A 13,384-nucleotide genomic window follows, 5' to 3' on the forward strand; every position below is an offset into this window, starting at 1 on the left:
GAAACTCTGATAAGTCAGAGTGCCTGACCGTGAGCTAGAGGGTGATTTTGGACTTGGGAAGGCACTGTTCTTTAGAGGAACTGAACCCAATCCCCTTCACCTCCCCAGAGACTGAGGCGGTGAAAGGCGGGAAAAAAGGCAGGTGAAAGCCCTATGTGTTGGGGAGTAAGTTTGTTTATTCGTGATTATGTCTTTTGAAGCATCTATTCCTCTTAAAAGCTGGTTTTACTGTGAGTGGCTTAATGGAACAGGGATGCAGGGGACCCACCCCTAAAATTGAAAGAACATCATTGATGGGGACTAGAGAAATTGGCAGAGAACCTAGACACCTCCAGTCCCTTAGAGGGTACCAGAGAACCCTGTGAGGGAGAGGAGTGATATGTAACATCTCTGGCTTTCAGGTTGTGGGGGGCCAAGGTGGTGAAAGTCACACGTGACTACTTGGTTGTTGCAAGGGAGGTTTCTCTAGCAGTGGGAGCATTGGAAAATGAGATCCATGTTGAAAAGAAACATTTCAAAGAAGAGAAAAAAATAAAGAAAAATAAATCTATGTCTGGCATTCCCTACTGGATGGAGATGAACAAACAGTTTGCAAAGGAAACATTGGCAACTATTAGCAATTGTATGAAGGCTTGTTCCAGATCATTAATAATAAGAGAACTGCAAATCAAAACAACTCTGAACTTTTAACTCATATCATTGTTGACAAAGAAGACAGAAGTTAAAAAGAAAAGCTGGAGAGGTTGTAGACAAATGAACATAACAGTAAAATATTGATTGATCTATAAATTTGTCTAGTTACCCTGGAAAGCAACTTGGAATTAGACTTTTTTTTTGAAAAAGTGATTAAATTTCTATATTTAGAAATCCCACTGCTTGGCACATACCCCAAAGAGGTGAGAGGCAGAAAGTTTCTCATATATGCTGAAATATTCATAGCAGTGTTTTAAAAAAAATTTTTTTTTGAGAGCAGTGTTTTTTCAATAGCAAAAAACTGGGAAAAAGTAGGGTCCATCAACTGGGGAGTGATTAAAATAATTGTGGTATATTATTCTAATGGAATCTTATTGCATTATAAGAAATGATGAATACGAAGAATGCAGAGAAGCATGGGCAGGTATATGAACTGATGAGAAGTGAAATAAGTAGAACCAGGAAAACAACATAAACGATACTGAACAATGTAAATGACGAAGAGACCAAAACTGACCACTGTGTGATTATAATGATCACGTGCCTCTAAGAAGACATAATAAAGCATGCCTTCTTCCCTTCTTTGTGGAAGTGGAAACCTATAGTTGTGAAAGATTGCATATATCATCAGATTTGGTTGATGAGTTGGTTAATTTTGCTGAACTACTTTTTTCCTTCTTAGCCTTTGTTTCTTGTTATGAAGGCTAGTTCATTGGGTAGGATCAGCTATTGATCAATCAATAAATATTTGTTAAGCACCTACTGTGTGCCAGGCACTGTGCTAAGCGCTGGGAATGGAAAAAGAGGCAAGGAGCTTACAATTTAGTAGGGAGACAACATACAAATAAATATATACAAAACAAGATACATTGGAAAAAAAGAGGGAAGGCCCTGGAATTCAGAAAGGTTGGGGAGGATAATGGGGAGGGATCTATTTGGAGATGAAGGTGATATTAAAACCAAGAGATCACAAACAAAGTTTGGCTCTTCAAGGCTCAATTCAATCCCTGGGAAAATTATCTTGATTTTCATTATCTTTTACTGACATAGAACTTCCTTTTTGATGTATGCATTAGTTTCAGTACCCTTAGGAACTGACAAAGTTGTCTCTACTATAGGAGAAATTTTTACCTTGTTTAAAATAGGAGAAAATGGGAAAAGATCACAAGCACCTATACGTATATGTTTTGATGGGAAAATTTATGAATTCTTTTAAGAGCATGGCCTGAACTATTCCGACCAAAACTAATAACTTCTTCACTGAATCTTTTAAAGGCTGAAGGCACTTCAATGAGCACAGTGGGTAGGTTGAGGGTGATGAAATTCCAACCATTCTTCGAAAGGAATGTCTTCTGTCAATTTATGGAATTTATCTAGAATGATAGAATCCCTTTTTTTGGTGTGAGTTTCTTTTAAAAACATAATTATACTTTATTTTAAATTCATTTTTTAAATGTCAAATACCCAGCTCTCTCCATCCCTCTAGCCCCTACCCCACCCATTGAGAAGGCAAGCAGTATGGTCAATTATACATGTGAGATCATTGAAAACATTTCCATATTAGCCATGTTGCAAAAAAACCAAGAAAAATAAAGTAAAAAATTATTGCTTCAATCTGCACTCAGAGTTCATCAGTTTTCTCTCTGGATATAGATAGCATTTTTCTTTGTAAGTCCTTTAGGACTGTCTTGGATAGAATGAGAGAATCTCAAGAATTGGAAGAGGCCTCAGAGTTCAAACCCTTACCAAAGTGTGGATATCATGCTCATCAAACCTTGGCATGGTGATGTTCAAGGGAGCTCATTGCCCTCCAAGGTAGCATTTTTCATTTTTGGTCAGTTAGGTGAGTCAGTGGAAAGAGCACTGGATCTAAATCAGGAAGACCTGATTTTAAATCTGGCCTCAGACACTTACCAGCTGTGTGACTGTGGGTAAGTCACTTGACCTCTGTTTGCCTTAATCTGCTGCCGAAGGAAATGGCAAGCCATTCTAGTATCTTTGCCAAGAAAACCCCACGGGCAGTATGGTCCATGGGATCATGCAGAGTCGGATATGACTGAACAACAATGCTTAGGAAGTTATTTCTCAGAACATGCCTTGCTGTAATTTCTACCTCTTGGTTCTAATTCTGCCCTTGAGGAATAAGTAGAACCAGATCCTTTTTCAACATGAAAACCCTCAAAATCCTTGGAAACAGCAATCATTTCCCCTCTCCCTTTAGTTTTCTGAAATTTGGGTTAAACATCCCAAACTCTTTCAACTGATTCTCATTTTTTTAGTCCACTCATATCCTCAGATTATAATCCAGCTCAGTAATGTCCCTTCTAAAATATGGCATTTGGAACTGAGCATTAATTCTCCAGTTATGGTCTAAATAGAGCAGAGTACAGAGAAGAATGCCACTTCTTTCATTATGGACATTGTACTTCTATCAATATATACGTAAGATAATATTCATGTCGCAAAGTTCATTAAAACCCTTAAGAATCTTTTTTTTTCTATGAGCTGCTTTCTAGTCATGTCTTTCTGGTCCTATGCTTATACAGTTGATTTTTTTTTCCTTTTCTTTTTTTTTTTTTTTGGAGGGGGGAAGGCAGGGCAATTGGGTTTAAGGCCAGATTTAAAATCAGGTCTTCCTGATTTAGATCCAGTACTCTTTCCACTGACTTACCTAACTACCCAAGGTCACACAGCTAGTAAGTGTGTCAAGTATCTGAGGCCAGATTTGAACTCAGGTTCTCTTGACTCTAGGGCCGCTGCTCTACTCACTGTGCCACCTAGCTGCCCTGAGTTTTTTTTTTAACTCTAGTACAAGGCTTTAACATTTAGTCTTGTTAAATTTCATCATGCTAGATTTAACCATTGTTTCAGGCTGTTGAGATCTTTTTGCATCCCATTTTATCCACTATTATCCCTAATTTCATGACATCTTCACACTTGATCAGTGTGCCATCTTTGCTTCCTTCCCTCCTCATCACTGCCTCCTGGTTTCCCTGGTTTCCTTTAAGTCTCAACTCCTTCTACAAGGAGGTTTTCTCACTTCTCCTTAATCTTTGTGCCCTCTCCCTGAGATTATGTCCAATTTATCCTGTATATATCTTGTTTGTACATAGTTGGTTGCATGTTGTTTCTTCCATTAGACTGTAAGCTCCTTGAGATCAGGGACTGTTTTTTGCCTTTCTGTGTACCCTAAGCACTTAACACAATGCCTGGCACATAGTAGGCTAGATTTTTAAAAAAATTTTTAAAAACTTATTTATTTATTTTGGAGGGGGGAAGGCAGGGCAATTGGGGTTAAGTGACTTGCCCAAGGTCACACAGCTAGTGCATGTGTCAAGTGTCTGAGGTCGCATTTGAACTCAGGTGCTCCTGACTCCAGGGCTGGTGCTCTACTCACTGTACCACCTAGCTGCCCCAGTAGGCTAGATTAATAAATATTTGTTGACTGACTTCATCATTTGATGGCTAACACATGCTACCCCTGGATGATGAAGATAGGAATAAAAAGTGTCTTGACAGACCCTAAGATTGGTCCAAAATATGATGAAATTTAATAGAGACAAATGTAAAGTCTTACAGAGGTCCAAAAAGTCAATTTCATAAATACAAAATGGAAGTGGCATGGCTGGGTAAGCAGTATGAAAAAGAATTTAGAATATAGATGGATTGCAAGTTCAACATGAGTCATTGGCATTCTGTGATCTCATTTTGCACTGAGAGGTTTAGTTTCTAGTAATTCACCAGTGGAATATAAACTCTTCGGGGGAAGGGTTTTTTTAATTTTGTTTTTGTATTCCCAGTGCGGATAATAGTGTTTGGCACATTCTTCTTGTTGTTTGTCCTTCATTCTCGAAGAGGACAGTGATATCAGGAAGATGATGCCATGACTTGCAAGCAAATTGGATTTAATGTCTGTGCAAGGTCACCAGCCCACTTTCTCCTCCAGAGCCATCTGAGTCCAGGGGGACAATATAGATCAGGATGTTTAGAGATGGCCCCCTTGGCTCATTCTAGGTAATTTAATAGGGAGGTGATAGTTGTTCTATAATCTGTCCTGCTCAGACTACATCTAAAGTGAGGTATTTTTTTTCAGTTCTGGGTTCCACCGCCTAGGAAAGAAATGTGTAAGATGGAGAGAATGCAGAGGAAAGCAATCAGGATGGTGAATGGCCTAAACTCATGCCATGTAAAGATAGCTTGAAGGAATATATTTCAGCCTGGAAAAGTGAAGACTTAGAGCAAATGTGAGAGCTGTCTCCAAATATTTTAAGAGTTGCCATAACTTGTTTTGCTTGGCCTCAAAGAGAAGGACAAGGATTAATAGGTAATAGTTGTGTGGGGCTAAATTTAGTGTCTTTACAAGTATTTAGAAAATACTTCCTAACCCCAAAGTGGAAAGGGTTGTCTTGGGAGGTAGTGAGTTTCCCATCCTCTAAGATATTTAAAAAAACACTAGATTGCCATTTGTAAGAGTATCCTTGTTCAGGTGTGGGTTGGACTAAATAACAACTGAAGCCCCTCCTAACTTTGAAATTCTGTGATTCAGGCTTTCTTTTTCAACGTGTAAGAAGCTTTATTTACTCTGGCAACTACACCTACTACCTCCATTCTGATGATTTCCAAAACCTGTATTTTCAGTCCTGCTTTTCCTCTTTCAAGTTTCAGTCCCATATTTTCAACTATTTTCAGATTCCCAAGACTCATTATTATTCTCTCAGAACTCTTTTCTTGTTTCTGTTAGTGGAATCATCATTCTTCCAGTTACCCAAGTTTGAAATGTAATCATCTTTGATTCTTCTATGGACTCCCCTTAGGTGCCATTTCTAAATAATCACTAAATTCCACCAAGCTTTTGAAAGCCCAGTGCTTGGCATAGTACCTGGAGCATAGTAGGTGCTTAATAAATGAACTCAACATCTCTTTCTCACCATTTCCATTGCTGCCATCCTATTCTAGGTTTTTATTACTTTAAATATGTGGACTACAGTAATCTCCTATTTGGTTTTTTGCTCTTTTTTTTCTTTGCTCCAAGCTATACCAAAGTCACACTGATTGAATTAAAAACCCCCAACAAAACATTGCTTTAGTCATGTCACTACCCTGGCCCCCCACCCCTATTTGGTTTTTTCCTTTTTTTTTCTTTGCTCTAAGCTATACCAAACTCACGCTGATTGAATTAAAAAAACCCCAACAAAACATTGCTTTAGTTGTGTCACTCTTCTGGCTCCCCGCCCCTAACACATATACTTGTATACATACTGAAAACTTTCAATTGTTTCCTATTGCCTATAAAATAAAACCCAAATTTCTTACCAAGAAATACCGAGGTAGTCACCAGGCTGCCTTTCTAATCTTATCTTCCATTATTCCTCAGAATAAATCCTCCACTCCAATTACTCTGGTTTATTCACTACCACCTGAATGTAAGTAGAGCTTATTGTCTGCCTTAGAATGTCGACTCTCCTCCTTTTTACTTCTCCAAGCCTTACTCTTCCTTCAGGACCCTGCTCAAGGATGGATCTCCACATCAAGTCATTCTCAACTCCAACCCACAGTGATCTTTCCTTGCCTCTTTTCTCCAACTTTTTAGCTCCTATGGACATGGTCACTGGCCAAGGGGGCCTTCTCCCACTAAGGGGCCCAGCTCTGGGCTCACTCACAGTCCTGAGGGAGTCTGGGCTCTAAAGAGAGGGGTCAGGCTCTTTCTCATTGTCTCCCCAACCCTGGTGCCCTGAGGAAAATCCCTGAAAGCTTGGCTTTGGTTCATGTTTATGATCTTCTCAAAAGGGAGTAGAACAGTATTTAATGTCCTATGTAGATGAATATTAGACAGCTCTTTATTTCCTTTGAAAGAAATGCTTACTATAAAAAAGACTAATAAGCATTTATTGAAAAAGACTTCTAACACAATATAGTAGCCTATAACTCCTATTATGTTCTCCCAGGAAGTTGATACTTAAAATATTGAAATATGAAACATTTTGTTGGATTAACTATGAGTATTCTCCAGGGCTCTGTCCTTGGGCCTCTTTCCTTTTTTCTCTGTACTATTTCACTTGGTGACCTCATTAGCTCCCATGGGTTCAATTATTTTCTTTATGCAGATTTTTCCTAGATCTATATATCTAACCCTAGTCTTTCTGCTGGGCTATAGTCATAAATCTTCAGCTGCTTCTTCGACATCTTGAACTAGATGCTCTATAGGAATCTAATGTGTCTAAAACAAAACTCACTATCTTATCCCTCAAATCTTTCCTCCTTCTGAATGTCTTTATTACTGTCAAAGGCGCCATCATCCTCCCAGTAACTCAGGCTTGAAACTTTGGTGCAATCCTTGACACCTTACTCTGCATTGCCAAGTCTTGTCATTTCTACTTTCCCAATATCATTCAAACATGTACGTCTCATTCTCTCCACTCACAGCACCATACCCCTAGCTCAGGTCCTTTTCACCTCTCACCTGGACTACTGCACTATCCTACTGATTGGTCTCCCTGTTTCAAATCTCTTCCCATATAGGGTGGAGGAACCCACGTTCCACTCAGCTGCCAAGGTGATTTTCCTAAAGTGTGTCTAATCATGTCACCCCTTGCTCAATGAGCTCCGGTGCTTCTTTATTGCCATTTGGATCAAATAGAAATTCTTCATTTAAAGCTCTTCAAAATCTGGCCCCCTGCTACCTTTCCAGACACTTTACTCTCCTCCATATACTCAATGATTTAGCTATACTGGCCTACTGGAAATTCCTTGAGCACAATACTTCCTGTCCCATCTTGGTGTCTGGCTGTGCCCCATATCTGGAATGCTTGGCTCTCTCACTTCTGCTTAGTTTTCTTGGCTTTCTTCTAGACCTAGCTCAAATCCCACCTTCTGTAGGAGGCCTTTCTTGGACTTCTAGCTGCTCCCCCTTCAGATTACCCTCAGCTACTCCGTATATCTTGTATGTACCTGGATATTTACATGTTGCTTCTCACATTCAAATGTAATCTCCTTGAAGGCAAGGTCTGTTTTCATTTTTCTTCCTCTCAGTATCCTCAGTGTTTGCCTAGAACCTGGTAAGATTTTAACAAATATTTGTTCTTTTCTTAGTTGTTGGGTTAGTCACATCCAGCTCTCTGTGACCCCATTTGGGCTTTTCTTGTTATTGTTGAGTCCTTCCAGTTGTTTCTGACTCTTTGTGACTCCATTTGGGGTTTTCTTGGCAAAGATGCTGGAGTGGTTTGCTATTTCCTTCTCCAGCTCATTTTACAGATGAAGAAACTGAGGCAAACAGGGTTAAGTGACTCACCCAGGGTCATACAGCTAGTAAGTATCTGAGGCCAGATTTGAGCTCAGGTCCTTCTGACTCCAGAGTCAGCGCTCTATCCACTGTGCCACCTAACTGCCCCAATTTTTAACGACTGCTTATTGACTGACTGCCAAATAGCCATTTGACACTTACCTGAGGTATCTTCCAAGTTTGGAAAACATTCATCTCTGGATCGATGTACTCAGTTAAAGAATCTAAGCAGGGCCCAGAGTGCCAGGCTCTGGCCAGCTGACGCAGCGCAAGTGCCTGTTGCCATGTTGTAAGCAGCTGCTAGAGCTTCAGGGAGGGAAAGGGAAGCCCCTTTCCAGTGCCCACCAGGATGTGTTGAAGTTCCAAACCATATGTTCAGGACAGAGGAAGAAAAGAATGACAATGGAAGTTCTCTCTCCTTTTTAAAGTCTACTGAGCGGGCAATATATTCCTGATATAATGCCAGTCTTCTCTGAAGCAGCCTCCTCTACCTGCTGCCATCCTACGGACCAAGGGATTGCTATAACATCCCAAAGCTCTGAGTCCTTCAGCCAAGGTCCACATGGTGCCCCAGAAGTGACCTAAGGGAGCCCCGTTTAGCTCTATGCATGCACTAATGAGCTCTGCCTCTAGCCAGAGCAGATGCGTTGGGGCGTGATTGCCTCCATTACATAATATTATTGTTTTGGCACTTATGTTCTATCTTATCTTAAGTTTTAGTGGGAGTGGGAATGTGAACGTGTGTGTATTCACTCCCCAGCAAGTCTTTAAACTTACTGAGGGCAAGGATCAAATGTTATGCTGGCTCTATTTCCCTATAGCACTTAACACAATGCTATGCATATAATCCGTGCTCAATAAATTATCTGTCGAATGGATGAATGGAAGGCACAGTGATCATTTTTGCAGGTGAAAATACATACTCCTCCCCAGGCTACTTCTCAGATGTTGTGGGATGTTGAGAACTTGTCTGAGTGCCTCGGAAAATATCAGCTGGAGTATGACTGGACTCTGTTATTTGATATTCTGTTTCATTCAAAATAGTTCAGAAACAGCCAAGAAGTCTGAAGTCGTTAAGAATGTGCTGAATACATGGTGCCCTGTTAGGTTTCTTAATCTCTTAACAATCTTAAAAACTGTTGTCATTGTTCCAGTGTTTATGCTTTTGGGAAAAAGTCTTTTATTGTCCTTCCTCTGTCACTTAAAGATAATCTTAAGAAGATAACTTTGCTTTCCTTTAGAAGTTTTTTACTTGAATTTTTTTTAAAAAAGCAACTGAATACAAACTTGTCATGATGTTAGAAAAATGATGCCTAAGAATTGCATTTCGTAATGATTCTTTGAAATTCTCCCTTTAAGGATCAATTTCCACTTAAGAGGAAATTCCCCTTTAAGGATCAGTGTCTAATTCTTTAAAGGGTAAGGATAGTCTATTCCTTAGAGTTAGCTCTTAGGCTCTTATGTTATTGGATATATTTCCTAAAACATTTTGTGATAAGCTTAGTAACTGTCAACAAAAATAAACATAGAATAAAGCTTTTAAGCATTGTCCGTAAAATTATTGCACGCAAGATAGCTAATAAAGTATTCTTCAGGAACATTAATCTTCTTCGTAGGACAAAAAGCACAGATGTTAATTAATTCATTAAAGTTCTACTCTATTTCTGTTCCTAGATTGGAGACCTAAGATTCTCAATTAAGCTTTTTGTGTCTTTGTAAAAAGGGGTGGCAGAATTTGTTCTTCCCTTTTCAGGAGCAATGGAGGGAAGATTTTTTTTCTCTTCTGAGGCATTTAAAGAAGGAAATAAACAATGAAGTTATTTTCACCTTCAATAAATGAAATAGCACTACCACCTCCCACAGAAAAAAGAATAAACATACACTCAAATAAAGAAACCAACAAAAAATACAACCAGTAAACATATTGTTTGGTTTCAAGCTAGTGTTAATTACCTTAATATATTCACACCTGAGTTTTCTCTTTTAGATTTCTCATTTCTGGAAGTAGGGATTTCACCTTTAAAAAAATTAAATCAGTACTGCATCTAGCAGGGGCAGCTAGGTGATGCAGTAGATAGAACACTGGCCCTGAAGTCAAGAGGATCTGAGTTCAAATCCAGTCTCACACACTCACTAGCTGAGTGACCCTGGGCAAGTCACTTAACGTTATTTGCCTCAGTTTCCTCATTTGTAAAATGAGCTGGAGAAGGAAATGGCAAACCACTGCAGTATCTTTGCAAAGAAAACCCCAAATGACATCATGAAGAGTCAGATGTGATTGAAACAACTGGACAGTATCAATAAAATTGCGCCTAATGCAAGGCTGTGGACACACTAATATCCTTTGATGGTTATCAATGGCAAATATGTACCCTCTTTTGGAGCTTTGGGAAACCACTTGTTTCACAAAAGATGCCCTATTTGGGTGTCTTTCAGTAGAAATATATTTTAAACTACTTTTCCAAGAGAATAAATACTAGAATATAACAATCAAGATAATAAATTACTGCATATATTTGGAAACTTCCTTTACTATTCAATTTTGTTGGACTTTCTAAGACTTTCTTTCCAACACTTTTGGTTGATTTAATTCGGTGTTCCATTTAAAATGGAGAATTTATTAAGAAGCACAGGAGATGATGGCATTCATGATAGAGATCTCCAGAGGTGGAATGTAATTGGGATGTGTATGTGTATTGAACAATTGGTAATTTTAAAGATATATAAACATATAAATTGATATAAAGTTTTACATATGTATGTGTATATATATACACACATATATATGTATTTTCCACTTTATATAAGATTTTAGAAAAGGATTTAAAAATTTTCTTGTTTTTAAGGAATTCTTCCTTAAATCCCTTCCCCCCTCTTTGTTTTTTTGCCTTCTCCTCTATACAGCTTGGCCTCTTCCTTCTCTAGAGACTAAATTTAGGTGCATCTTGAATTCATTTATTAGAACATAAGAAATATTTCTTTATAAGGAGTCAGTATCATTTATATTTTAAACATAAGGCAAACCTTTCCCTGAAAGAAAGATTCTGACTTTCTTTGGGGATTATCTAAACAAGGTCCCATGTCCCTTTTTTCTGTTTCATCTCCATGTGAGAAAGCATAAATCACATATCCCAACAAATAAACAAAATTGACATGTTATTTCTCTTTTTATAGAAACATAGGTTCTTTAATCTGCTGTTTCTTGTAAGTAAGCCAACTTGAAAGGAGTGAAGTCCTAATGTATATACAATGGTATCCTGGAACTTTTTTTGAGGAAAAAAGGAACTACAATGGAACTGTATATTATAGAAATTTGATGTAACAGGACTTCGTGAATACCTCTTTTTGTTTTGCTTTTCTCATCTGGTTTGGCCATAAAATCAGAAAGCATTCCTGCCGAAAGGAAAAGAACAGCCAGCCCAGAGGAAAATTCTAACCAAGAAGGCCTGGCAATGCTCTGTGCCAAGAACCTGAGATTTTTTTTTTCAAGTGTGATGTTTTATTGTTAAGAGATTCATGAGAAGTTAACTTTAACCTATTCAGGAAAACATGCTTGAAACAAAGGGGAAGGGAGCAATTTTGCCTTGTTCAGTTTTAAGTATAAACAACATTAGATCCTGATATCTTTCTGGCAAGACCTAAAGAAATGTACTAACACAAAGGTCTCAGTTAAATTTTACCTGGCTTTGTTGTATTTCTTTACATAAAAAGTGAACAGTAATGGTTAATGGTCCTGCTTCTATCACTCTATAATCAAGACTGGCTTGAGAATTTGACCAGGAATTTTAATTGAGAAGCAGCAGTTTTAGCCAAAAAGTTTAAACTTTTTACTTGAGAAAGCTCAAGGGAAACTAAAAAGATCATTCAACAAGACTTTAGGAAGGAAATTCCTCTCTTATAGGAGGTATTGGGGTCAAGTACTGTGGAGGAATCTGCTGTCGAGAAGAACTGGTGAAGTTAGAATTCTATACTTGTTGAAGTACTCTTTCCTTTGTCCTGTGGATTCAACTGTAGTTTTTTTTTTGAGGATTAGTGGGTTAAAGGGGTCTGGAGCCAGTGAGTAATCTGCCATCTTGCTGATCACGTGGCCCAGAAATCGTAAGGTAAAATCCTTATAAATTAATACAGTGAAAAACTGTAATTTTCATTCAACTCCTCTTTCCCCACCAGCTTCCATGCTCTTGAGGCCCCGGCACAAGCTGTAGGCTCATGCTTGGGTCCCATCAAGAGATTTCCACCACTCCTACCCTCACCTACTACATAGACTCTTCTGGCAAACTCCCAACACTACCCCACCCCAGAACAAATGTCAGATACTGACTCTGCCCATTCACAGGAGGAATAAGGGGGTATGGGTCTCAAAATGTGTCTGGTCCTAAATTAGGGACTCCAAGAGCTATAGAAATCCTGTATGAAACACCTTCCTGTCTTCAACCCATGCTGCAAAGACTGATAAAGATTGAGCTTAGCCATACAAATGAAAGGAAGATAGCTAAGGGAAAAACTGAGTAGGGAGTTAGCATGTGTGGCTATCTAGGCCTAAAAAACAGAGGATTAAAATACAGATAAAGCCTGTTTTGTCCTACCAGAGGACACTCAGAGAAGAGACCCAGGCTGGTAAATTCTACATCTCCTAATGCATAAGAAGGTAGAAGCAGACTTGCAACCCAGCCTTAATTGTATATTTGTCACAGAGCCAGAAAGTGAATGATGGGAAACACAAAATCATTAGAGGAAAAATCCTTAACAAAAACATAGAATGCAAGCTAATAAATCAGCTGATAGGATCTCAAAGTGAAAAGGATGAATGACACAAAGCTAACATAAGGCTCTCTTAATAAATATATGATAGATGAAAGCAAACCAATGCCTGATGAAATGCAGAATCCTTTTGGCTCTCAAGATGGTATAGAACAATCAGAAATGGTTCAAAAGAAATGAAATCCGTAAAGGAAGAAATTAAGACTAAATATAGGTTAAAACTTAGAGCCCTTCATGAAGAATTAAAAAAACCCTCAATGAACAGATTAGAAAAAATTGAGATAATGCCTCTTACTATGTAAGCTTTCTTCTTTATCTTCACTAATATCACAACATTCTTTTCTTATTATCCCTTGTGAAACAGATGATGACATTTTCATCCTCTCAATCCTGTTTCATCTTACTTAAGATTAAAAAAAACCATTAATGGAATAGCACAAGATTATTCTACAGTCATGGGAAATTGCAGAAGGGAATGGAATAGGAGAGAGGGAAAGAGAGAGAGAGAGAAAGAGAGAGAGAGAGAGAGAGAGAGAGAGAGAGAAGAGATGAACTTACAATGCCAAATGGCATGCATTGAAAACCTGAACTTAATCATCAATTGAGAAAAAAAAAGTCATTCAACAAAGGAGAGGCATATGAGCATACCTA

This window comes from Trichosurus vulpecula, chromosome 8 (assembly GCF_011100635.1).
Source record: "Trichosurus vulpecula isolate mTriVul1 chromosome 8, mTriVul1.pri, whole genome shotgun sequence".
Taxonomy (NCBI): domain Eukaryota; kingdom Metazoa; phylum Chordata; class Mammalia; order Diprotodontia; family Phalangeridae; genus Trichosurus; species Trichosurus vulpecula.